The following is a 25,208-nucleotide window of genomic DNA, read 5'->3' on the forward strand; positions in this document are numbered from 1 at the left end:
AGGGAATAGCAAGAGGAGACCTTAGTGGCCTCAATTACCAGGTGCCAATAAATTACATCCTCATGACCTTAAAAAGCCAACAGGTGTGATTGCTGAACCACTGTCAATGATATGTGGAGGATCATGGGAAAGAGAAGAAGTGCCATAAGATTGGAGGCAAATATCCTGATTTTCATAAATGGAAAGAGGATAAAGTCTGTAAACTCTGAGCCTCTGAGTTCAACTTCAGTTCCTAAGAAAATTCTAGAATGGATCATTAAAAATGGAAGGAAACAATCTAGAACGTGAAGTAAGGATTCCAAAGGGCTACCCTGGCTTCATTGAGAACAGAAGATTACACACCAGACGATCTTCATTCCCTTTATTGTAGGAGTACTAGACCAATAGGTGAGAATAATGCTGTAGAGACTTTGCTTTGATTTTGGTAATGCTGTTAAATAAAGAATGTCTTGCCATTCTTGTAGACAGTAATAGGATGATGTGGATTCAGAACTTGTCAGATGGCTGAACTCAAAGTGTAGTTATTAATGGTGCCACGTCTATGTGGCACAAGGTGTACAGTGGAGGGCCACGGGGATATCCAACCTGGTTGGCTCTATGCTGCCTGACATTTTTATTAATAATTTGGACAATGGTGTAGAGCACATGCTCCTCAAATTTTCACATGGCAGGCAGCTAAGGGGCAAAGTTTTAATCCTGCTTCAGATTCTGACTAGTTGAGTGACCCTGATTAAATTATTTGACCTCTATGCCAGTTTCTTCATCTGCTAAATGGGGAAAAGATGGAGATAAAGGTAACACCTATCTTCTGGGGTTATTATGTATTATGAGAACTTGAATATTATTTTTATAAGAACTTGGTCATTATGAGGTCTTGATTCTGATACTCTGGGAGGTAGGTTATACCTTTGTCTCCATCCTATCTCGATTCTCTCTCTCTCTCTCTCTCTCTCTGTACATGTATGTACACACATATGTGCAGGTGTGTGTGATTGTGTATATAGAAATATATATACATATCTTATATTAAAGTACTGTGTAAATGTTAGCCAAGAGGAAAAGGAGGAGACAGAAAATACAAAGCTCGAACAGCTTGGATATGGAGGGAGGGATACTGGAAGGCAGAGTCACAATCCAAAAGAATATAGATAGGATAGAGCACTGGGCTGCTCAGAATTCAGTAGGCACTATGCATCCTAGCATCTGAGTACAAAAATCTTCATAAATATAAGATGGAGGCATATATAGTCATCGGTTCTGAAAAAGGTCTGGGGATCTTAGGGGACTACAAGTTTCATATGTCTCAGTAGTATGACATGGCAGCCCAAATAGCTAATTTGATATTGGGCTGCATTAAGTGGACTGTGGGTTCCAGAAATAAGGGGGCAATAGTTTTAATGTTCTGTGCTCTCCTCAAACCTTAGACCTCATCTGAAGTATTGCATTCATGGCTTAATAAGAACATTGCTAAACTGGAGCCTGTCTAGAGCCAAGACACTGAAGGAAGGGTCTTGAATCCATGTCATATAAAGGTCAGTTGTAAGAGCTTAGCATGTTTAACTTGGAGAAAAGAACACTGTGTGTGTGTGTGTGTGTGTGTGTGTGTGTGTGTGTGTGGTGTGTCTGTGTAGACATGAGAGCTGTCTTCACATATTTTAAGGATTGTTAAGTGAAAGAAGGATTAGATTTATTCCATCAGGTCCCTGAGGGCAGAAGCAGGAGCAATAGATGTAAAATGTAAGGATGCACGTTTATGCTTGATGAGAGGAAAAAAATCCTAACACTATGACCTTTTCCAAAGGGCAACTGACTACCTAGAGCAGCAATGGATTCCCGTTTCTTTTAGTTCTTCAATTAAATAGTGAAAGAACATTTGTTTAAAGACCATCAATTCCAGATGGCTGCTATTCATGCGGCCATATGGGTATACCGGGGCGGGGAAGCAGAGGAGATAGAGGTTTGGCCTTGGATTCAGGGAAATCACAGTTTCTAGCCTCCATCTGGCAGGTACTGCATGACTATGAACTATCTATAGTGGGGATTCCTTTTGTGTATGACTTGAGCTGAGTCTTGCTGGTTCTCTCCCAGTTTTCAAATTTGGTGATTTTGTGCCTTGGGATTGGGGGAATGGCATTCTCCCTTTCTAAGGCATTCAGATGTCTTTACGCAAAGCTTTGGCTTATTTCAATTTCAGAGAAATTAAACAATAGTTTTGTTTATGCTAATAGCTCATTTGCTTTTCCAGATGTGTCATTTGAGGGCCAAGCAGCTGTTGGATACTACAAATCTTTAAAATCTCCGCTTTCTGTCCTAGAGGAAAGAGAAGTATAAGAATGTTTATAGCATGACAGGCAGATGTTTCAGTTAGTCTAACACTGTGAATACAGTAAACAAGAGCTTTGTTTTCATGAGTTCAAATATGGCTTCAGACACTAGCCATGTTATCCTGTGCAGGTCACTTAATACTGTTTGCCTTAGTGTCCTCATCTGTAAAATGAGCTGGAGAAAGAAATGGCAAACTACTTTGACATCTTTGCCAAGAAAACACCAAAATGGTGTTACAGAAAGTCAAACATGACTGAAACAACTGACCAAGTGATTGTTTTTAAAAATAATAAAATTTTACCTTAAACTGTGGCACCTGTGTTTTTGTAATTCTTTGACATCCTAATTTTCAGTCCTATCATCAGCTTTGTTCCATGTCAAATAATCTTGGAGAAGATGAGAATAAAAGAAATTTTTCTAATTGGCAACATGGTATAGTGGAGCTGGTCTGGAAACCGGAAGGCCTAGGTTCAAGTCTTACCTATAACATATGCTAGTTGTGTGGCTCTGAGCCCTTAGTTATAAGTATTGACTGACATTCCATCAGTATAGAGAATTTCTTACATCAATGCAACACCAGGTGCAACTCCCATCCCTATCCTTTCTCACTGGACCTCATCTTGTGTGCAAATTTAGCATGTTACTTACCTTCCCTTTCAAGAATATAAATCCTAGATTTATTGTTGTTTAGGCATTTTCAGTTGTGTCCGAGCCTTCATGACCCAATTTGGGGTTTTCTTGGCAAAGATATTGCAGTGATTTGCTATTTCCTTCTCCAGCTTGCTTTACAGATAAGGAAACTGAGGCAAAAAGGTTAAGTGAGTTGCCCAGAGTCACACAGCCAGTGTCTGAGACCAAATTTGAACTCAGGAAGATGTCTTCCTGACTCCAGGCCCAGCACTCTACCCACTGTGCCACCTAGCTGCCCTAAAATCCCAGGAGTCTGCTGTTTATCAATCCAAGGGGAATATGCCGTGGCAGCATAGAATAATGAATAGAGGTTTAGTCTTAACTTTCCTCCTTACTCCCTCTCCCTGCCAAAAAAATGAGGTGGTTTGTCGTGGGACAGATATACCGATTTCTATGGGTTGGATAGATACTATATAATGACAGTTTTTCAATGCTGTTTTACCACACACAAGTTGGATTCCTATCCTTTATAAAATATAGAAATGCTTCATTCATGCTCTTACTTCAAATTTCCTTCAGTATAAAAACCTGAAATAAAACTGTAAATGCTTCAAGCATCCAGTTTCTTTCAATGATCCAGCCAGATTGTATTTCCCAACAATCATCTAAACAATTCCTCTCTTTCCCGTTCCAAATAATCATGTAGTTTCTCAACCATGTGTTTATGTGTAATGTAATAAATAAAATTAACTTTTATTGGATGAGGAAATTCACTGAGATTTTGAGGAGAAAAAAGAATCTCAGATGCCCTGAGTTCTCCACCGAAAAACGCACTAACACGATGTCCTATTGAGTCAAACAGGGCCCTTGGGATGCAGGTCTTCCTTATCTAAGATCTAACTGAATACACAGATAGTGTTAATAAAATATCCATGATAATTTTTAATGTTTGTCTTTCTAAATTAAGAAAGGCCTAAAATCCTGGACTGAGAGGCAGGGCAGCATAAAGGACAGAGAGCTGGCCTCTGTTTCAGAGAGACTTGAGTTCAAATTCTGATTGCAACATCTACTGACTAGTGATCCTAGGCAAGGCTTACCTCTTAGTGCCTAGGCAACTCTCTGACATTATAAACTGCAAAAGACGTGCCATCTAGCTGGGGCAGTTTCTTCACTTGTTGTTCCCTATGATAATTAAAGGGCAGCTAGGTGGTGCTACAGGGGATAGAGCGCTCCATCTGGAGGCAAGTAGACCTGAGTTTAAACATGATTAGCTGTGTGACTCTGGGCAAGTCACTTCACCTTGTTTGTCTGTTTCCTTATCTCTAAAATGAGCTGGAGAAGAAAATGGCACCCTACTCTAGTATCTTTGGCAAGAAAACCCCAAATGGAGTCATGAAGAGTCACACATGACTGAAATGACTGAACAACAACAACCTAACAATAAAATCACAGATGAGACCACCAGATGTCCAAGGCTTGGGATAATCCCTCCGTCCTTTTCCTGTACTCAGACTGCATCTGGGCTATTATGTTCAGTTCTGACAATGACTGACCGCAGAAGGGAAGATATAGGGCAAACGTGATAGCTACCTTTTAGCACTTGAATGATTGTTTTATGGTAGAGCATGAGACTCATTCTGTTTGTCCCCAGAGGTCAGAACTGGGAGCAATGGACAGAAAAGGCAAAGAGACATTTAGGACTCTGACATTTCTTAAGACATCAAATATTTAGAACTATTCCAAAGTGGAGTGGCTTGGCTTGGGCTTGGGAAGTGTTCTGCTCTCCCCACATTGGAGGTCTTTAAAAAAAAAGTATGAATGACCTCATTTTAGGGATGCTTCTCTCTCTCTCTCTCTCTCTCTCTCTCTCTCTCTCTCTCTCTCTCTCTCTCTTTGTCTCTCTCTCACCTTTCCCTTTTTCCCCTCCCCTCCCTCTCCCTCTCTGTCTCCTTTCTTCTCTTTCTCTCTCTCTGTCTCTGGGGTCCTAATATTGAATGTTAACTCTAAGACATGATGGGTATCTTTGAGCTAGAAAGCTTTCAAATTATCCTTGTGTGTCTTCAGGATGTGCATCAAGTGGAAAGTTCTTTACTAGATTTATAGCTGATGTAGGCACTCGTGCCCTCCTCCAATTCAGGTACCAGCTTATCTGGCATCACAGGTACCTGAGTCAAGCCAGGGAATTGTCAGTTAGTTTTTGCCCATGAATAACAACCCCTAACAACAAAAAGGTGAGGTGATGCTGGGGTGGCTGTTACCATATCCTTAAATATTTTACACAAACTTATGTACATATACATATATGTACACATACACACACACACACACACACACTGAGCAAAGGAGGAGCTTAAAGAATTGTTATTGCCACTAGATCAGAACCAAAGTCAATAGAAGAGATTGCATGGTATTTCATTGACAAAATTTTCATTTTTAGGTCAACCTAGCAATACCCCATCTTTGCTCACATTAGTAGTCTTCTGGATGGTTTTGCTTCTGAATCTCTCCAGAGACAGGAAGTTGTGTGGCCACTGTACATGAAAAAAAAAATGGGAAAAAAACCAACCCAAGTCTGGGAAACCACAACAAGAAATCTGTTTGAATTGGGGTGAAATGTGTTTCCATTTATCTCACCATTTGTAACCATTATTTGGAGAAAACACAGATTCAGGACTTGGGGTCTTTTCTTCAGTAGGCTTCAGCTATAAAGACATGACTTGGCATTGGATTGTTGTTATACTGGGGATGTATTTCTTTGGAAATTCTGTTAGAAATAAGTTCTAGTTTGTGGAGGTTGGATTTATGATAATGGCTTCAATAAAGACCCTAGCTTCCACCTTGTATGGAATCTGTGAATCCTAATGTCCTAGGGCAGGAATCTTTAAAAGCAAAATAAACAAAGTCTGTTGAAAACATGATATAGAGTGAAAATTGTCTCAATCACATGCAACTGACCATGTCATTTTCTAGTACACTTAAGATAGAGACAAATTTTATCAGGTCCTGGGCATAGGAGTAAGTATCTTTTAGCTAGAGGTCAACATCCATGAAAGATCATAGGATTAATAATATATAACATTTCCTTTAGAGTACTCCTCTCCAATTTTACTTCTCAGTTCAGAAGTTGGTGTGTGTGTGTGTGTGTGTGTGTGTGTGTGTGTGTGTGTGTGTGTGACTATTCTAGGCTTTTATAGTATAACACTGACTATTTCTACCACTAAAGGGCTTAAGTCTCTATCAGTGTATTTCTCATTATCAGTCAGGCATTAGATTTAAATTACTTTCAGTAAAAGCATTTACTAAGATGTTATAGTAAGAATAGTTGGCATAAAACTTTCCTCCAAAAAGGTGGCACAATTTTACATATACATATATATACACACATACATACATATATACATATATATATCATGTACATATATACATACATAAAACATCTGTGGGTAGAAGGAACACAAATTTAGATCCCAAGTATTGAGTCACACATGTAGAGAGCACATTTGGTAATGAGTAACTAATAATTCCTCTTCTCATATGATCTGAGAGTTTTTAATGTACCTTTACTCTCCAGAGCACTAGGATTTTTTTTTCTGTCTTCAGAGACTCACATTGAAGTTCACTTCTGGGAGAACGTCAGATGGATTGCTCTTCTGCTAGGTTGGACTTGCTCCTTGAAGGACTTGGAATCTCTGCTAGACAGGATTATCTGCTAGAATCCTTGGTCTTGTTCCATGATGGGTAGCTATAGTCAACACCTCTAACTTCAGATGCAGCTATAACACTTCTCTGGATGGCACTGTTGTGTTTTGTGAGAAAAGAGAAAGGCTACTAACCAATTGCAGAAACCTCTCTACTGCCTAGAGTCCTTAACTCTAAGGTTTATAGCTTCCTAGGAGGGAAGTAGGAGAGCAGAGGTTAGCATCTTCTTTTGATAACAGAATTCAGAATTGGACTGCTTCATGAGTGACCTTCTTCTAATTTATAGTAAACATCCAGCATATGGTTTAAGGCTTCATCTCTGCATGCTAGTTCATGACTAGACAATAGCCAACTGCACAATAATCACCAAAAAACTATGAGATTCAAGGCATCTTATCTTTTTTAAACTAAGAGTTTCTAGTTGATCTATAGAAATGAGTGCCCTAGGGACAAGTTTATTATCCCTGTTGTGTGCTACACTATTCCCCTGGATTTTTCATATGAAAATGGACCTACTCAGAGTTCCCAAGTGGTTCAGAATATTCAATCATTTTGAGAAGCAATTGACACATATCTCATTGTCTATTTCCTAGTTCCTTGAAACTTTAGTTTTTCAGGAGGTGCTTAGTTTTTGAGATGCATGGTAGCCTTAAGTAATCTGTAGTATATTGCCAATGATGACCTATGTTTAAGAAGAACCATTAGGGACATGTCATCAGGGTGAAAAAGATAACTGGAAAATATACTGGGCCAGTCACATGGCAAGAATAATTATTGACAGTTGTTGTTGCTCAGTCATATTCAACTCTCTGTGACTCCATTTAGGGTTTTCTTGGCACAGATATTGGAGTGGTTTACCATTTCCTTCTCCAGCCCATTTTACAGATGAGAAACTGAAGTAGACAAGGTTAAGTGACTTGCCTAGAGTCACACAGCTAGTAAATGTCAGATTTGAACTCATAAAGGTGAGTCTTCCTGACTTCAGGCCAGTGCTCTGCCCACTGTACCACTAGCTGCCCAATTAATGACCAAGGGATGGTCAAAGTGCTTTATTGTGACCCATGAGAACTTGAATGATCCTTAGAAGCCACTAGTTCAATGGACTCATTGGACAGATGAGAGTGCTGAGGCCCAGAAAAGTTAATAAGTGACTTGTCCAAGGTCACACAGTGGGCATCAGAAGTGGGACTTACATACTAGTCCTCTGACTTTAATATATTCTTACAACTGTATCACACTGCTACCAAAACAAGTTTAAAAGAGCTCCAGAATGCTGTGTGAATTCTCTGGGGACAGTTGTAATGCTAATGAGATTAAAGATCTTCCCCACCCATTAACGGGCCTGCCCATTAAGGGAGATTTGTAGGAAGGCCCACACCTCTAGTTAGTGAGGCACTTGTTCTCAGAGGGTTGTGATACCCTCTGACTGAAAAATGTATAAATACTCTGAGGTGAGGTTTTACTTTGGGGCTTACTCATTGGAAATGTTTGTTTGGCCAGATGAGATTCTGGGCAGCCATTAAAAAGCCCCCGAGCTTTGAAACCCAGATGTTGGTGCTTCTCTCTCTGGTAACTATGTATATATGTAATAGTCAGACAATTGGATCTGTCTGTTGATCTGTGATTTATGTACTGCGTATGGTTAGGCATCTGGAAGCCTTGTCCGTTGATTATTATTTCTTTGTATTTTCTCTGAACTTCAGGATGCTGACTTTTTCCTCTGAACTAAGTGAATAATATATGTGCTTGATTAAAGTGATTGTTGCTCCCTCAAAAGTTGCTTTACTTTTAGAAAAGCAGATCTAAGAACCTGTATAGCAGGCCCTCCTGGGCATGTCAGGGTCCTTGCTGATGCAACAGTCTTTGAGAGAATGTAAAGAAATAACAGGATGCAAAGGAAACAAGGGCTGTGATCATCACAGTGCTGGAAGTCCCTGTGTTGGCAAAGTGACAGAACCACTCAAGACCTCCTGGTAACATTTTCTTTGTCTGTTTGGGCCATCAGACTGATATTTGGATTTAAATCTTGGAGGATTACAGCTTTGCCTCAGAAATAACCAATACATCAAAAGGAAATATCCCCCCCCCCCCCAAAAAAAATGATGGAATTTTGAATTTTTAAAACCATTTTGGAAAGCCATTTGGAATTATGCAAACAGAGTGGCTAAATACCCTTTGACTCAGAGAATCTACTCTTGGGGTATATACCCCAGTTAAGTCATTGATAAAAAGGAAGGCCTTATACACAGTAAAATTTTAAAGTGGCTCTTTCTGTTCTTATAAAGAACTAAAAACAAAATAGATGCCCATCAGCTGGGGGATGGATAAACAAAATATTGTACATGAATGTAGTGGTAAGAAATGATACAGAAAAGCATGGGAAGACTTACAGGAACTGATTCAAAGGGAAGCAAGCAGAACCGAGAAAACAATTTACACAATGATGATAACATGCTGTAAATGCAAAGAAAAATAATCACAGAATATTAGGAAATGAATATTACAGACTTACAAAGAATAAGTACGGCCACCAAAAGGAAATGTATAAAGACACTTGCTTCCAGTCCTTTTCAGCGATGGGAAGTCTGCAGGTGTGGATCACTGAACATATTGACAGATTTTCTTTGAAATGTTTTGATTGCCTTTACCTTCCTCTTTTTCTTAAAAAAATAACTTTAGTATGAAGGGTGACCCTCTGGAAGAGGAAGGAGAAGGGGGCAAGGAGAAATTTGGGTTATGTTAAAAGATGTATTTACAAAAGATTTTTTTTTAAAATTCCAAATATTTTGACCGATAAGTAGTTTTTTTCCTACATGTTTTATTATATCTTGCCATTCATGTCAGAGGGATAATGACTGGGTCCAGAATAAAACAGGAAGAACAATATGGGCTGGGATTACTTTAGGAATACTTTTTACATCTGTGATATATGATTTTAGAATCAAATTAAATTGAACAAGATCCAAAGGAGAAAGAAAAGTCCTTCAGACTTAGGCATTAACTGATCCCTAGAACCTGGGACATAGTGATTTCAGTAAAAAGTTGGGTCAAAAGTCAGGCTACAAGAACCTGAAAAGTGAGGGCATGAGTCATCAGGAGGAAATATACGATTCTTTTTAGGATGTTGGTAGTAAAAAGGAAGAAAAGACAACTAGCTGGCACAATGGATAGAGCACTGGTCCTGGAGTCAGGGAGACCTGAATGCAAATGCAACCTCGGAAACTTTATTAGCTGTGTGGCAAGTCACATAATCTATGTTTGGCTAAGTTTCCTTATCTGGAAAGTGATGAAAATACTTGTACCCAGTGCTTTTGAGAGAATTAAATGAGACAAATTGACAAAGTACTTGGCACAGTCCCTGGCACATGGTGGAAACTATATAAATAGTAGTTATCATCATCATCATTGTCATTGGCAATATAGAAAAATAGATGGAGAAGGTATCTGGGTCAAGAGAAATTTTTCTTTTAAAAATGGGAGAAACTTGATTATGTTTGTATATAATAAATGTTACACCCTTTTCCTTCCATCTTTCCCTCCCTCCCTCCTTCCTTCCTTGTTTCCTTCCATCCATCCTTTCTTCCCTTCTTCCTTTTTTCCCCTGTTCCTTTCTTCCTCTACTCTTTCCTTTTTCCCTCCCACCCTTCCTCTCTCCTTCCTTCTTTTCAAAATGTAGATAAGGAGTAGTTAATTTTTTCAGCGTAAGCATTAATAACTCAGAAATCCGTCTACAAATCAAGTTTTGATTATTGTTTTGTTTATTGTCCAGAGGTAAGAAAGTGATGGAGAATATGTTAATAAGGTAGATTAAATTTAAGTGTGTCTGTTCAACATTTCCCAGCACACCATTGCCTCAGAATCCTCAAAATCATTTTCCTTTCACCTCCAGAAGCACAACAGGAGGGAACTCAACATTGATCCAAAATTTGCCAATGCCACACATCTGTGACTATTCCTTTCTCTACCACACCAGTTCTTTTTTCCAATGGATAAGTTTCTCCTTAGGGTCTCCATTTTGGAGAAGGGTCCCAACTGACTATCTTTCTTTCTCTTCCCTTCTCTGCTTCTGGCTCTGCATTTTTTCTTGTGTTGTTTTGCTCCGTTAGAATATAAGCTCCTTGAGGGGAAGGATGGTCTTTTTGTCACCTAACACAGTGCCTGGTACATAGTAATCACTTAGTAAATGCTGGTTGCCTTGCCTTTCTGGACAGAAAAAGATTCTCCCTCTATGTCACTCTGCCTCTTTTTCTCAGATCTTTGAAGCCAGATCTGAAAGTTTCTTTCTTCTAATTTGGACACGTAGCAAGCAATCAAACAATCAACAAACACTTATTATTTTTCCTCATAGCAATCGACTAATCAGCAAGTGCCTCCTGAATCAGTCCCTATGTTAGGCATTAGATTCTGAGGATGCAGTTACAATGAAGGTGCCAATCACTACTCTCAAGATGCTTACACAAGTACCTACAAACAAACCCCCACTAACATAATGCTAAATACAGTATCTCTGTTCTTCTGACAGATTGTTTTCTATTAGAGTGACTTAAAGTTGGAAAATTCCAGCTGCCACCAGAATTTTACTTTTCAGGAGAAGTTTTAATATCAGAGATGCAAAGCAATGTCTCATCAATGCGTTGTTCTAATGATTAGCTGAAAAACTCATTCTCAGAATTCTACATGAGGCTAAACCCAGAAAACATTCATTAACAGATGCTCAGGTTTTTTCATCTTTTTGGGTTTTTTTTAAGTTGGCAGGCATTTTTTTTAGCATTAGAGATAATGACAAGATTAATGGTGTGTGGGCTCAGGCTGTTGCCTGAAGACCAGTTTGAAGAGGTCTCTGCTCCTTGTTAGTATGAAGGACGTGGATATTAACTCTCTTTTTTCAGTCACGCAAAACAATTTTCTGCATTAGCTATGTTCCAAAAAAAAATAAAACAAAACAAAACTCCAAAACACAAAACACAATAACAACCATGAAGAAAAAGAAAAAATCCAGGAAATATGCTTCAGTTGGCACTCTGAAGTCATCAGTTTCCTATGTGGGGGTGAATGACATTTCATTATGAGTCCCTTGGAATTGGGGGTTGTCATTGTGTTGATCAGAGCTACTAACTCTTTTCAAGTTGACTGTCTTTACAATACTGCTGTTACAGTATATATTGTTCTCCTGGTTCTGTTCCCTTCAATTGTAATCAGTTCACACAAGTCTTCCCATGCTTTTCTGAAATCATACCTTTTACTATTTTTCCAGCACAATAGTTTTCCATTGCACTCAAATATCCATAGCTTGTTTAACCATTCCAAATGGAAGGGCATCCTCAAAGTTTCCAATTCTTTGCCACCACAAAAAGAGCTTGTATGAATTTTTGGTACATATGGCTACTTCTCTTCTTTCTTTGATCTCTTTGTGGTCAAAGGTCATGTAGAGTTTAATAACTATTTGTACCTAGTTCCAAACTGCTTTCAAGAATAGTTGGAGAGGTGCATTAAACTACACCAACTCTCAAAGACTTTTAATCAATCGAAAGATTGATCATGGAGAATTTATTATATACAAGTTGATTCTGTTACTTCTCACAATTCCATTTCAATGAACAAACTCTTTTGAAGTGTCTATTATATGAAAGACACTATATAAGATGAAGTATTCACTACATTCAGAAACAGACCATAGGAGGTTGGGAGTTAGGAGGAAGAGACCTTGAAGGCGTTACATTTCAAACCATTTTGTACATGAGAAAATGAAGGTCAAGAAAGGGGAAGTCATTTGCCCAAGGTAACCCCGTGAACCTCCCCTTAGTTATCCCAGACTCAAATCCAGATCTTCTGACACCAAATTCTGAGATTTTTATGCTTTCCCAAAGATTCAGAATTAGAAGCATGGGATTAAAGTTGGAAGGAATCTCAGAAGTCACCCCCCCCCCCCCACTCCAAACACACATATTTTATATACGAAGAAACTGAATTTGGGAAAAGTTATGTGACTTGCCCAAAGTCATATTGGTAGTAAATGGAAGAACAATTATCTAAAAAAAAATGAGATATTTGTCAAACACTTTGCAAATCTTAAGGTGTTAGCCATTTTTATAATCACTGCAGAGGGTAAAGTCCTGACTCTGGAATCAGGAAGACCTGAGTTCAGTTCTAACCTCAAGCACTTATTAGCTTTGTGGGAACTGAGCAAGTCACTTCAACTCTCTCAGACTCTACAAAATAACACCTACCTCCCAGGCTTGTTGTGAGATTCAAATGAGATAATATTGACAAAGAACTTTGCAAAAGTTAGAGAGTTGTATAAAGGTAAGCTAGTATTAATAGACGTTATTATTTCTTAATAGCCACCATCATTCATCATTATCATCACTACTATTATACCCAGACTTCCTCTGGCATTATGGTTAATATACTTTCTGTTGAACCACTACACTTCCCTAACGTCCCTCATATTCCACAAGCATTTCATGCCTAAAATTTTATCTGTCTCTGATTACAAATTGCCTACTCTAAAATTTTTTTTTAAAAAAAGAAGCAATAGCAACTTGCTACAAAAAGTATGAAGTCATAATTAGGAAATGATACCCTAGTGGTGGCATTTCCTGTAGAACTAAAGTCAATCACTGCTGTATAGCTTCATCGCTCCGCTCAAAATCCTATGAAAGGTCTATGTATGGAGCAAAAGTCACAAATGTGACCAAGACAATATAACCACAAGCAAGGGGAAAAATATCTCCTATTTACTTTGGTTTCTCCACTCACTCACATTCTTGTAGCTTCTGCACAGAATCTGTCCCCATCATAGCCAATAAGAAAATGAGTTAGAGACAACAGTAGGCATGGAAGGTCCCTTACAGTTCAAAGGCCAACGAAAAGGATTTTCCTTCTCTTCTTGACCTTCAGTCATGAGCAAATGAGATAGAGTAGATTTGGATTGAGAGGAGAGGGGCTAGACTCTTACCTCTACTCTTTATTATTGGGATAACCTTGGAGGGGTCGATGCATTTCTCTGCGACTCATTTGTGGATAGATTACATGAACTCTCCCATGGTTCAGACCTCAGAATTTGGATTGCTCCCCCCACAAATTCTAACAGAGGCTCTGGTTCTTGATAAGATGGGCCTCTAACAAAATAATAGTGCCCAGAGATCACCCAAGTGAATATGTCAGCATTAGGGCTCATATGTTCAGAGTTTCCAATGTAGGAGTTCTTACAGTCTTTGGGTAGAGGGGACCTTGGTAGTCATGTCATTCAGATCATGGAGTGGGGGGCTTAGATTGGAACATCTTTAATGGAGCTAGTCATACATGCTTTGGCCACAGAGACATAGGCTCTGACTCTTCTCAGGTCCAAGCACTTGGACTTTGGGATGTCAGTATAATGGCTTATTGGACCCTGTGAATTTGTGATTGGTGATGATCGAGATTATATGAGGATATAGGCTCATGCTCTGGTCCCAGACGAAAGGGTTTGCACAGCTAGCAGTTCCAGTTGGTCCCTTAGTGTTTGTGATGAGACCAGGCACTGAAACTGGAAGTCATCCTCAGGAGTCTTTTAAAAGAGATGACAGTGTTTATATCTTTCTCTTCCTTTCAAATAAGACTTTAGCAATGGTCTCTTGGACTGCTAATGGGAGTAGGGAAGGAATTTCTCTTCCCCTTCATCTCTGCCTTCCCAGCAGTAGCTATGATGCATATTGCAATGTGTACATGTACTGCTTAGGTGATCCTGGGTCTAGGTCTCAAGAATCTGACTGTTCAGACTGTTCTTTCCCTGAGCAGAGGTTGCTAAATAGTGATGGTGAGGAAGCCTTGGTGGTTACTTCATCAGTTCAAGAGGTTCCTTGTCATTGAGAGGTCCAGGGGTAAAGCTATGGTATTCTCAGGGGTGGTCACCACCCCCAGGAAACTGAGGCATCCATTCTTGTCTGACCAGAAGATAATGGACTTTGAGAGAATTATTCAGACAATACAGACCAAGACGAAGAGGAAGTCTGTTTAGTAATCTCACAAATCTCCCAGGACTCCTGACCTCCTCAGAGAGTGTAATGGAGATGATGAGTTCCATGTGTTTTCTGGATCTCTTTATGTGATCCTGTGAGTTCCTTGCCTTCTTAAGGCTTCTGGGAAGTTCTCTTAAACTTGGGGTGAATGTATTGAGAGTCCTGGCTTAGAGTTTATGCTTTGTGTATTTGTCTGTATGTTCTGCTGTGTCTTTTGGTTTTATGTTTTTATTTTGTGGTGGGGGAGATAAATAGCTGTTCTATATATGTACTATATGTTGAGTAACATTTCTAGAAGAGATTCTGTTGATTCCTTTTGGGAAAACCTTAGACATGAACCAAACTTAGGCTTTACATAAAATATTTTCACCAGCTTTCTCCTGAGGGTAAAGGTATAATGAGCCAGAGAGTGTGAGAAGAAATCTAAATCCCATCTTTTAGGGCTCAGGATCCCCAAGCCTGAATGTAGGATCCACATGTCCCCAGAACTGGGGCCTCTTGTAGTAAGATCATGCCCTTCAGGCTGTAGGGTATACACAGAATCTTTGACTCTCAGAACCACTGAATCTGAGCTTTCGAGGGTATCTCAGGAGTCAGCCAGTATAACCCACATTCAGGAGAAATGTTGTTGTTATTTATCCGTCATTCTGAAAGAGAACCAATGTCTTGGCTTGGCTGTGAATTAGATTGAAGTATGCAGAACTGTGCAAGCTGTCAGTCTCACTCTCTCCTTTAGAGTCATCAGAGTCCAGTGGCGAGACAAAAGTCAGAATGACTGATGATGACCCAAGATTCCTTTTGGAAAGAAGGGAAGAGAGACAGAGAGACAGAGAGACAGAGACAGAGAGAGACAGAGACAGAGAGAGACAGGGGGGAGAGAGACAGGGGAGAGAGAGACAGAAGGGGGGAAAGAGGGAGACAGACAGAGAGACAGATAGGGAGGGAGGGAGACAGAGAGACAGAGAGGGGGAGACACACACAGACAAAGAGACAGACGGAGAAACATACAGGGGGAGAGAGAGACAGGCAGGCAGGGAGAGAAAGAGAGAGGGAGGGATGGAGGAAGGGAGGGAGGGAAGAAGGGAGGGAGGAAGGAAGGAAGGAAGGAAGACTAGGAAAAATAACAGAACCACATTGTTTGAGAGTTGGAAGGAACATCAGTGGCCATCTAACCAAATGACACAAAAAAGATATGCTATTATACAATATCTAGCAAGTAGTCGTTCTGCCTTTTCTTGAAGACCTCAAAAGAGGAGGAATCCACCAGCTTTCAAGCTTGTCCCACTTTTTCATAGCTCTAATTATCAGACAGTCTTTTCCTTTACACCAGGCTCTAAACTGAACCATCCCCGGAACTCTTCACACTGCCCTCTGTGGCCAAACAGAAGTTGAATTCCTCCCGCTCATGACAACTCTTCAAATACTTTAAGATAACTATTTTGTTGCCCCTGAGTCATTTCTTCTCAATCAATATATTGCTTAACCAGGATTTATTAATTCTCTACTCTGTACAAACTAAAAAGCTTCGTTTCCAACTATTGCTCCTCTGATGACATAGATCCAATGCCCTTCACCATCCTTGTTTCTCTCCTCTGGATGCACTGTAATTTTCCAGTTTCCTTCTTAAATTGTGATGCCCAGAGCTGAACTCAATACTTCAGACAAGAGTTAGAGGAGTGCAGATTACATAATGATTTTCACCTTCCTATTCTTAGAAGCTATATTCCCCAATGTATCCAAGGTTATCACTAACTTTTCTGGCTTCCCCATCACACTGTTGATTCGATTTGATCTTGAAGTCTGCTAAAAACCTCAGATTTTGTTTTTAAAGAGGAATAGCTATCTAATTGTAGTGAGAGCTCTTAGGCACTCCTTCAGAGCTAGGCTAGCAACATCTACCTCTCAAGGTTCTAGAAATATTCACAAGAGCTGAGTTTTCTTTTCTTTACTGTTACTTGCTTAAGGACCCTTTCTAAAGTGATGACCCTGTTGTTAACTTCCAGTGACTAATGTCCCAGTTCATTTACATACAAAGGATTATCTATTTTAAAGTTATATCAATAACAAAAGTACAAATCTGTGCCCCCTCCCCCAACAACTCAAGAATACACTGTCCCCTTTACCTTATTTTTCCCTGGGGAGAGTGGTCTCAGACTTAACAGTTTTTGTATGGCACATGTCCCACCAAGTTTATATCCAAATGTCCCATGTCTTCTGGACAAGTCATTGTCTGTTATCCAAAGGATGGATCCTGAAGCTTTCTCCTTACTCTTGGAAGCCAAAGCTGGACCAGATAGCTTCAAAACCCAGCTCTGCCTTCAGATTCATGGCTTACTCTTTAGATCTTATGAAGTTTTTAATTTTTGACCTCCTTCACCTAAAATAAAAGAACAAATGTCAAGAGAAAAAAATTGAAGCTTGTGTACATGGGACCATGTGATGTCTTCACTGCCATGAATGAAAAGCCCAAGAGACAGAAAGTTGGTGGGTAATTAATAATCAATTTATTGATTAGGCTAGCAAAGAATAAATTGATAGTCAGTGGTTTTTCTTGGTAATGAAAGACAAAATTGGTCATGGAGATTATCAAATGCTTAAATACCTTGGAAAAGTGGGTGGCCCTGACAGGCAGAGATCAACCCTGAGTGGCCAACAATCAATGAGATGTAAGACATATTAATGAGGAGGTGGATTGAAAGCCTTCAGCTCCTCTTGCTGAGAACTTACTTGATCATGAGACTCACTTGCCTCCAGTTATCTAGACAAAAGAATCCATTTCCACCTAGACTACTTAAATTGGACCCTGTGGAGGTTTACAAGGGCTTGTGCCTGATGCTCTTTAGGTTTGGAATTCCCCTAGATTAGATTCTCTTCACATTTTAATCAGAAATGAACTCTCCAGCTTGAGAGGGGTCCAACCAAAGATTGAGGAGTTTAAGCCAATCTTATTTTCAGTCCTGTCCTTCAAAAAATGGCTGAATGGCCCACGAGGGCTGGCTGGTCTTTGAATGAGGAAAAAGAAAAAACCCTCAATAGCTGGTTATTCATAGAAAAATAGTAACTTCTCTCATCATGTAGTGAGGGCTCAAGGCCTCTTCTCTCATAGTATTGCATTTTACCAGAATGCCACCGTGCTGGAAAATGGCAAAATTAGTAAGAACAAATATGTACCTTTTGAAAACACCCTCATTCCCTTTCAGTCACAGCCAGTGAAAGAAGTCTATTTACCACATGCTCAGCAGACTGAAACTAGCTACAGAATATCTATGTATGTTCCAAAATCTAGGTGAGAATTTCATTAGCCAAGCATTCTGTATGTACTCATAAAGACTTGCTCCTTGGCAAAGCCCCCATCATACTTCCTCGTTGTGTACTGGTAGGGCTGGTCTTTTTCATACCAAGACTTTATACTTATCCCTCATGAATTTGATATTATAAGAGTCAGTTCAATCCTTGTCAATTTCTTTTAGAACATATCTTTCATCCAGTGGGTAAGCTATCCATCTCAGCTTTGTGCCATCTGTGAATTTGATGAATATGCCATCTATGCATTGATCCAAATTATTTTTAAAAATGTTGAACAGCACAGGGCCAAATTCATATCCCTGGGTCACTGAAGAGAAGACCTCCTGCCATTCTGGCACTGAACCAATAACAACTCGTCTCATATTCCTGCCATCCCACCAGTTCTTAATCCATATCTGATTGCGTGATTCTAGTTCTTCTCTCTCCTTTATCTCCACAAAAAGATGTATGAGATGCTTTCCAAAATCTAAGTGAACTATATACCCACAATATTTCTCTAATTGACTAATATAATAATATAGTGTAAAAAGAAAATGAGGAAAGTCTGGTATGAACATTTCTTTTATGTACTACCCCTTTATAATCACCCTAATCCCTTTATGTTCATCAACTGTCTATGTATGGATCACTTTTAGAATTTTTCACAGGAGTCAAAATAAAGCTCACTGACTTTCTGCCAGGCCTAGAGGCCTGAGGGCTACCTGAGTCTTACCTTACCTGTCCCAGGTCTTCGGTTGGCCAAACCGGATAAACGTATGAGAGAAGAGACTTTCCGGAGTCGAACAAGGGTTAGGCTTTATTCAGGGTCCTGGTTACATGTGCAGGGGGAGCTCTTCCTTAGGAGGGAGAGAGAAATCTCCCAAGGAGGCAAAGATCTTACAGTAAGAGATTGGAAGCAGAAGTGTAAGTGGGGAGAGAGGGGGAGGGGAGAGCGAAGAGAGGAAAAACGGAGCCTTCTGTCCTGTCAGGGCCCCTCCGCGCTAAGAGCGCCTTCAGGCTTTCCTGACCCTAATTAAGCTCTCTAGCCGTGTAGTTTGCACCTGAATACCGTGCCTGTTAGGTAACAATAGGTGTGCCCAGATCTGGGACAGTCTCGAGGGCGGGGATGCTCCTCCCATCACGTTTCTCACGGGAAGAGGTGGAAATACACGAGATAGCTCAGTCTCACTCCTCGATTCCCTGGTGTTTCATGGGGGGCCTCATGAGAACTCTAAGATTTAGAAGTTCCCACCTTTACCCGCCCGAGACTGTCCACATGGAATTGAGCTTCCATCCCCAACAACTTTCCCTTTGCAGACTCTATTTTCTTTCCTTTTTTATTTTTTCCCTCTGATAAATTTGTGGTTCATTTCCCACTTCCCATTATTTTTCAAATATTACTGGATGTTACTGACAGTGACAACAATCACTTCCTGAGGATGTAGTTCATCTTGGCCAGATGGCTTGAATTAATCAAGGGCAATGAGGTACTCTTTTATTATCTTTTTACTTTATCTAGCGGGTTTACTAATCCGTTAGTCATTTTTTCGTCCTTTCATTTCCAATGGAAGGCTCATCCTTCTCAGAGAAATAAGCAAAATAAGCAGTTCTACCTTCTCTGTTAACATCATTCCCTCTCCCCAAATAAAGAGCCAATCTCTTCTTTGATTCTCCTTCTTCTCTCAACACAACTTTGAAAAATCAATCTCTCTCTCTCTGTTTCTCTGTCTCTGTCTGTCTGTCCTTAGCTTCTGCTGTCACTCTCAACTTATTCTGAGATTTAACCCTCCTGACACTATTTTTAGAAGACCATGCCACACTTTAAAATTCATCCACAATAATCTGGTCTTGTTAAACTTTTCATTTTTAATTGAAGTTGGTGGGTAAGTTCCTTGTGAATACACATCAGTCTCTTAAACAAATTCCTTTTTCCCTCTTGTAAAATTGAAAGTTGATTTGAATTTTATTTTGCTGGACTTAATCAAATGAGAGTGAATATTCTCTTTTGAAGTTACTTTCCCCTCATAAACTTCACCCACCACCCCACAACCCAGAGGAACTTGCCTAAAGGTCAAGCATTTTGGTCTTGGAATTACCTCCACCTTTAAAATCACTTTCCAGAGAAACTTGATTAACCTAAAAGGTCAAATCTTATTAATTTAAACTATTGTAGCAACTCCCATCACCTGGGAACCTTGGTCTTATGACTCAAATCACAATTGCTTGTCTTGGCTGTGGAGAAGAGGGTTTTGGAAGGGAAGGTCCAAGTGATGTAATCTCAATTTCAAGTATGTCATCCATAGCCAATCAGGAGAAGACACACCTATGTTGTTCAGGAGTTTGCTCTATCATCTTGTTAATTGTTATAAAAGACTGTGTCAGCCCTCACTTATGGTCTTTGGCCATTGAGGGGCACCATTGACCCAATTTATTGGTGACTGCTAGCCTAATAGATTTGTCATGCTCAGAACTCTATCTCTCAGTTTACCTTAATTTTCAAAAGCAACACTCTATTGGAATTGTTTCCCTCTGGGTCTTCAGAATTGCTTTTTAAAGAATCTCCTATTTGTTAGACTGTTTCAAATAGAATTTTAGGACATGAGTGCTTACCAATGTTTCCTTTGAAGATTTTTAAATCTGATTTCCTGAAAGACTATGCCCAGTCTTTCTTTCCTTCCCTCAGATTACCTGTAAAAAGGAGTGGGATATTGCCCCAAGGTTCCAATCATTTACATACCGGCAACCAGTTCGTTTCTGTTAGTGAGAATCAAGTAGAGAAAAGAATTTGCTCTTTTTTAGGGATGAAATTATTGTTAAAGCAAAACTAGAAGTTATCAGCTGCTATGCTTCTGGCAGAGAAAGAACTCTACCAGATGTCTGAATAATTGGAGTCCTCCATGGCTACATTATCATGCCTCTGTGCCAGGTTGGTGATCTGTTTTCTAAACTCTTCATCTGTTTCCTTTTTCTGTCTAGGTGGTCTGTAGTAATGTGCTAGTAAATACTGAACAACCAGTTCTGGGGGGGTGAGGGGGGGTAGAAAAAAGTACACATTTTTAAGTTGAATCTGCATTATTAACATTTTCTTTCTCTTGATTTTCTAGAAAAATCAACAGAACAATAAACAAAGCCCTGATTTGTAGCAGTTGCCAATTTTAAAATGTAAACATTGAAAATTTAACAATTGTTTCTCAGAATCTGGTTTAAGTTGGCTTCAGCATACCTATGAATACTCCAGATGACAAGATCACTATTTCTCCCTTCTTTGACCTTTGCGGAAATATTCTCCATCCTATTTCCCCCACTCTGAATCCTGGATTTCCTCACATGAATATACCTACTTAATATGCAATGCTACTTTTACCTATCTTGTTTTGCCTTTTTTTGTGTGTGTGCTCTCCCTCCCTTCCCTCCCTTTTGCCTATCTTGTTCCTTTTGGCAAAAAGGTATGGCCATCCATAGTCATAGTTTAGCCATGTGATTCATTCCACAAAGAATCAGGGATATCTATGAGGTCAAAAATGTCTCCTTGCATTAGGATTCAAGTTTTCCTTTCCTGCAAGTCACACATTTGTGTGAAGTGGGTCCACAGTATGTCTTCACCTACATTGTTGTGCCTCATAATTCTCACATGGACACATGGCTACCTGGTTCACTCATTCTAACCTATTCCCACCATGGAAAGTCTCCTAGAAGGGGACAGCAAGGAGTAACAGTCTTCTGAAGGGCTTTACCTCTCTTAAACTCCATGACAGCCCTGAATAGCCATGGTAGTCTTTATTCAGGCAATCACGAATTAGTGGAAGAGAAGACCTCTTGCCACCTATCTGCTCCTGCTGCTGGTTTCTTCAAACAGTTTCAACTGGAAAGCTACTTTCTGACCAAAAATGACCACCTGCTAAGTCTTCCTCTCTTGGCCATATTTCAGTCTCTTCACCACACCAACCTCAACCTCAGCTGCCTCAATGGCCCAAACCAGTGTCTCCTGACACTTAGCATTTCAATTACAAAGGAACTCACCAAATCTCCTTTATGAAATCAATCAGATTTATTTAATCATCCCGTGATCTCAAAATAATTTTATGATGTCTCAGTTTAAAAAAAATTCTAATCTTAAGCAGTTATATGCAAATGAACTAAGCTACCATTATGTCTGGTAGCTCTAAGTTCCCATCATACTCTGTGTCCCTGAAACCTCATTTCTTCATGCTTGTATCCTCCCAGTTTTAATAAAGTCTATTTCACTTCCCCTTTCAACCACTAAACTATTCATTATATTTATCAGTTCATTTTTTTTTATCCCAACTACACAAGCCCCATCTCACAGCTGTGCTTCTTTATACAACAATCCTAGCAGTTTCTATTAAACCCATATTGTTTCCCCACTCTTTTCAGGCATCAAACTGTTCGTCTATGACAAATAATATTTTTTACTAGTTGATTTTGATATTTTTCTTTATGGAAAGTACTTTTTCTGCCCCTTTCAGCACCAAACAACTCTATAGGAAAGGACAATACTTTAAAGAGATAATTCCATGCTTGTGTGTATCTGTTCAAGGTGAGTGGTTTCAATAATGTCTCTTTTCTTGTATTTTATCTCCAAGAATTTCTGTATCTGAGTCACTATTCTTTTTCCTTTATATTACCTATTCACTATACATGCATAACCTTCTTGCTCCTGCATCCTATTTTGTTTAAAGCCTTTTATACTAGGTATTAAAGATACCTAAGAAATACATTATAAATGACATTTTCAAAGAGTCCTTCACCTCTGCTGTGAAATCAGTCAACCCTATATTTTAAGCCGTCATTTAGAAATTCATACACCATTAATGAACCTCACCTTTTCTGCTAGCCCTTCATTTCCCAGATTTTTTTTCTTTCCATATCCTTTGCCATCACTGAACAACAGCGGAAGAAAACAGTCTGTGCCTCAATACCCTTCAGTTCTTCCCCACCCTCACAACTCACAACTATTAGCCATACTTCTAAGTTTCTTTTAGCAGTGTTACTCACACTCATAGGAATCATGAGAAGCCAGTAGTTATCTATTTTGATAAATTCTGGAAGGTTGTCTGGTTTTGAATACATGCCCTAGGAAGACAAAAGAGCTTTTTATTGCTGTAAGGTTGACATATAGCTATTTTTATACTCTTGAGTTCCAACTACTATTACTACTCTGATTTTTCTGCAGACTCTTACTAGAATATCTTACTCAGGTGGCTTCTGTTGCCTCCCTCTGTCTTTCTTTGGAGGACCAGCAGGTTCTTATAATCCAGCTTCCTTCTCTTCAGGAAGAGCCTCTAATCTGTTTTTAAAAATGTAATTGTGCATCCATCCTTTCCATCCCCTTTCTACTCTCTGACTTCTCTCTAACTCTCTGAGTTCTCTCTAACTTCCTAAAAAAAGAACAAATCCCCTTCCCTATACTCCTCTCATTGACACTTAGCTTGTATTTTCTTTAGGAAGACTTCATTGAGCCTCACAACCTGTAGAGTAGAAAGGAGTTCTTTGAATTCTTTCACTTTGTCCTCTCCAGGGACATCAACCTATACATAAAAGAGTTAAAAATCATTCAACAAGGATAGAAATACAAGTGTCACATAACTGATGCAAATCAAAGACAGAAGGACCCTATGTGGCCATCTGTTTGGCAGATGAAAAGACTGAATTGTGGGGAAGTAAAAAGATTTATGCACAAGTTTACACAAAGAGACGATACTGGAGGTAGGATTTGAATACAGATCCATTAACTCCACAGTCAATTCAATGTTAATGTTTTCAGTATTGCTTTTAAAATAAATCACTTGTGAGTATTTATACCTCAACCTTAAGCAGTACTTTTACAGCCAATGTTTACTATTAGTAACTTGTCAGTCCTATTCACATTCTTTGTCTTAGTCTCAATGACAATTTCACAGTCATACTCCACTTTCTTTTTCAACTTGTACCCATATCCCATCTTCATCTTGCTTCCCCCAACAATCCACTGTATCAATTTCTTTACCCATTAGTTGCTCCATTTAACTCTTTTTGCTGACCTTGCCTTTTCTTGCCAACTACCTTCCCCTTTTCTTTTTTAATATTCTTCATCAGATTCTCCTCTCTAATCATCCTTGGATGTACATAATTCCCCTCAATCCTTTTATATCTTCTTAATTGTCTTTGATCCTACTCCTTTATCCTGGGTATAGAATATGGACCAATATCTGGGCCGAGATGATTTTCCTTCAAAATTTCCCTCAGCTTCTCTCCAATTTATCCATATCCCCTCCCAATCCCAAGCCAACATCTTATCTTGCTCAAATACTATTCTTTCCTCATATTCCTCCCAGAACCTTCTCCCGTGGAAGTCAGAAGTAGAATCTCTCCCTCACTTTTGATGTGCTGGTAAATAGTTCATAACTGACTCTCCTCCCCCCAAAAAGTACATGGGAAATACTTTGAAGTTTAATCTGAATTATTAAGATTTTCTCTATCACTTTCTTAATTTAAAACAATGAATCAAGCCCTGATTCATAACATTTGCCAATTTCTGAGATTAAAAATGATCACACTGAAAATTTAATGATTCTCATTCTGCATAGGTATAAAGCACTTACTCTTTTGTGTTCTGGAATAGCTGCAAATTTCTATTTCTCAGAGCTAGAACTAGCTGTAGGAAAATGAAAAGCAAAAAACTTTGAGCTGCTGCTACCTGTGTGTGTTCCAATGCACACACACAATTAAACCAGTGTAATGCAGTGGGAAGAGTGTTGGATTTAGATTCTGAATACTTTGCTCTGTCACTCACTCCTTGTATAGCCTTGAGAAAGTCATCACCTTTATAGGGCTCAGGCTCATCTCTAAAATGATGATATTTGACAAAATCTCCAAGGTCCTTTCTAGCTCTCAATTTATGGTCCCATGGATAAGAGCTGTTTATGTCATGGGTGCTCAACAAATGAGTGGTGGGTGCATAACTGCCTAGGTGAAAAAGGGACCTTACACATTAAAGACTATATAGTCTGCTGTTGTACAGTAGCTTCAGTCATGTCCTATTCTTCAAGACTCCATTTTGGGGTTTTTCTTGACAAAGACACTGAAGTGGCTTGCTATTTTCTTCTCTGGGTCATTTTATAGATGAGGAAACTGAGGCAAACAGGTTTAAGTGACTTTCCCACAGCTACACAACTACCAAGTATCTGAGGCCAGATTTGAACTCCTCATTTGAAGAGGAGTCTTCCAGGCTCCTCATTCTATCCACTGAGCCACCTAACTGCTCCATAA

General features: G+C 39.3%; 1 long non-coding RNA gene across 1 annotated transcript in view; it reads left to right on the forward strand.

The window, feature by feature from the left end:
• Nucleotides 1–303: 303 nt before the first annotated feature.
• The window catches only part of LOC140514251 (uncharacterized), a 28,785-nt gene continuing 3,880 nt past the window's right edge, over nt 304–25,208 (forward strand). Inside the window, exons 1-2 of the long non-coding RNA XR_011970515.1 lie at nt 304–387; nt 1,425–1,532. This is a non-coding gene — a long non-coding RNA (uncharacterized lncRNA). The remainder of the gene's footprint in view (nt 388–1,424; nt 1,533–25,208) is intronic.

This window comes from Notamacropus eugenii, chromosome 7 (assembly GCF_028372415.1).
Source record: "Notamacropus eugenii isolate mMacEug1 chromosome 7, mMacEug1.pri_v2, whole genome shotgun sequence".
NCBI lineage: Eukaryota > Metazoa > Chordata > Mammalia > Diprotodontia > Macropodidae > Notamacropus > Notamacropus eugenii.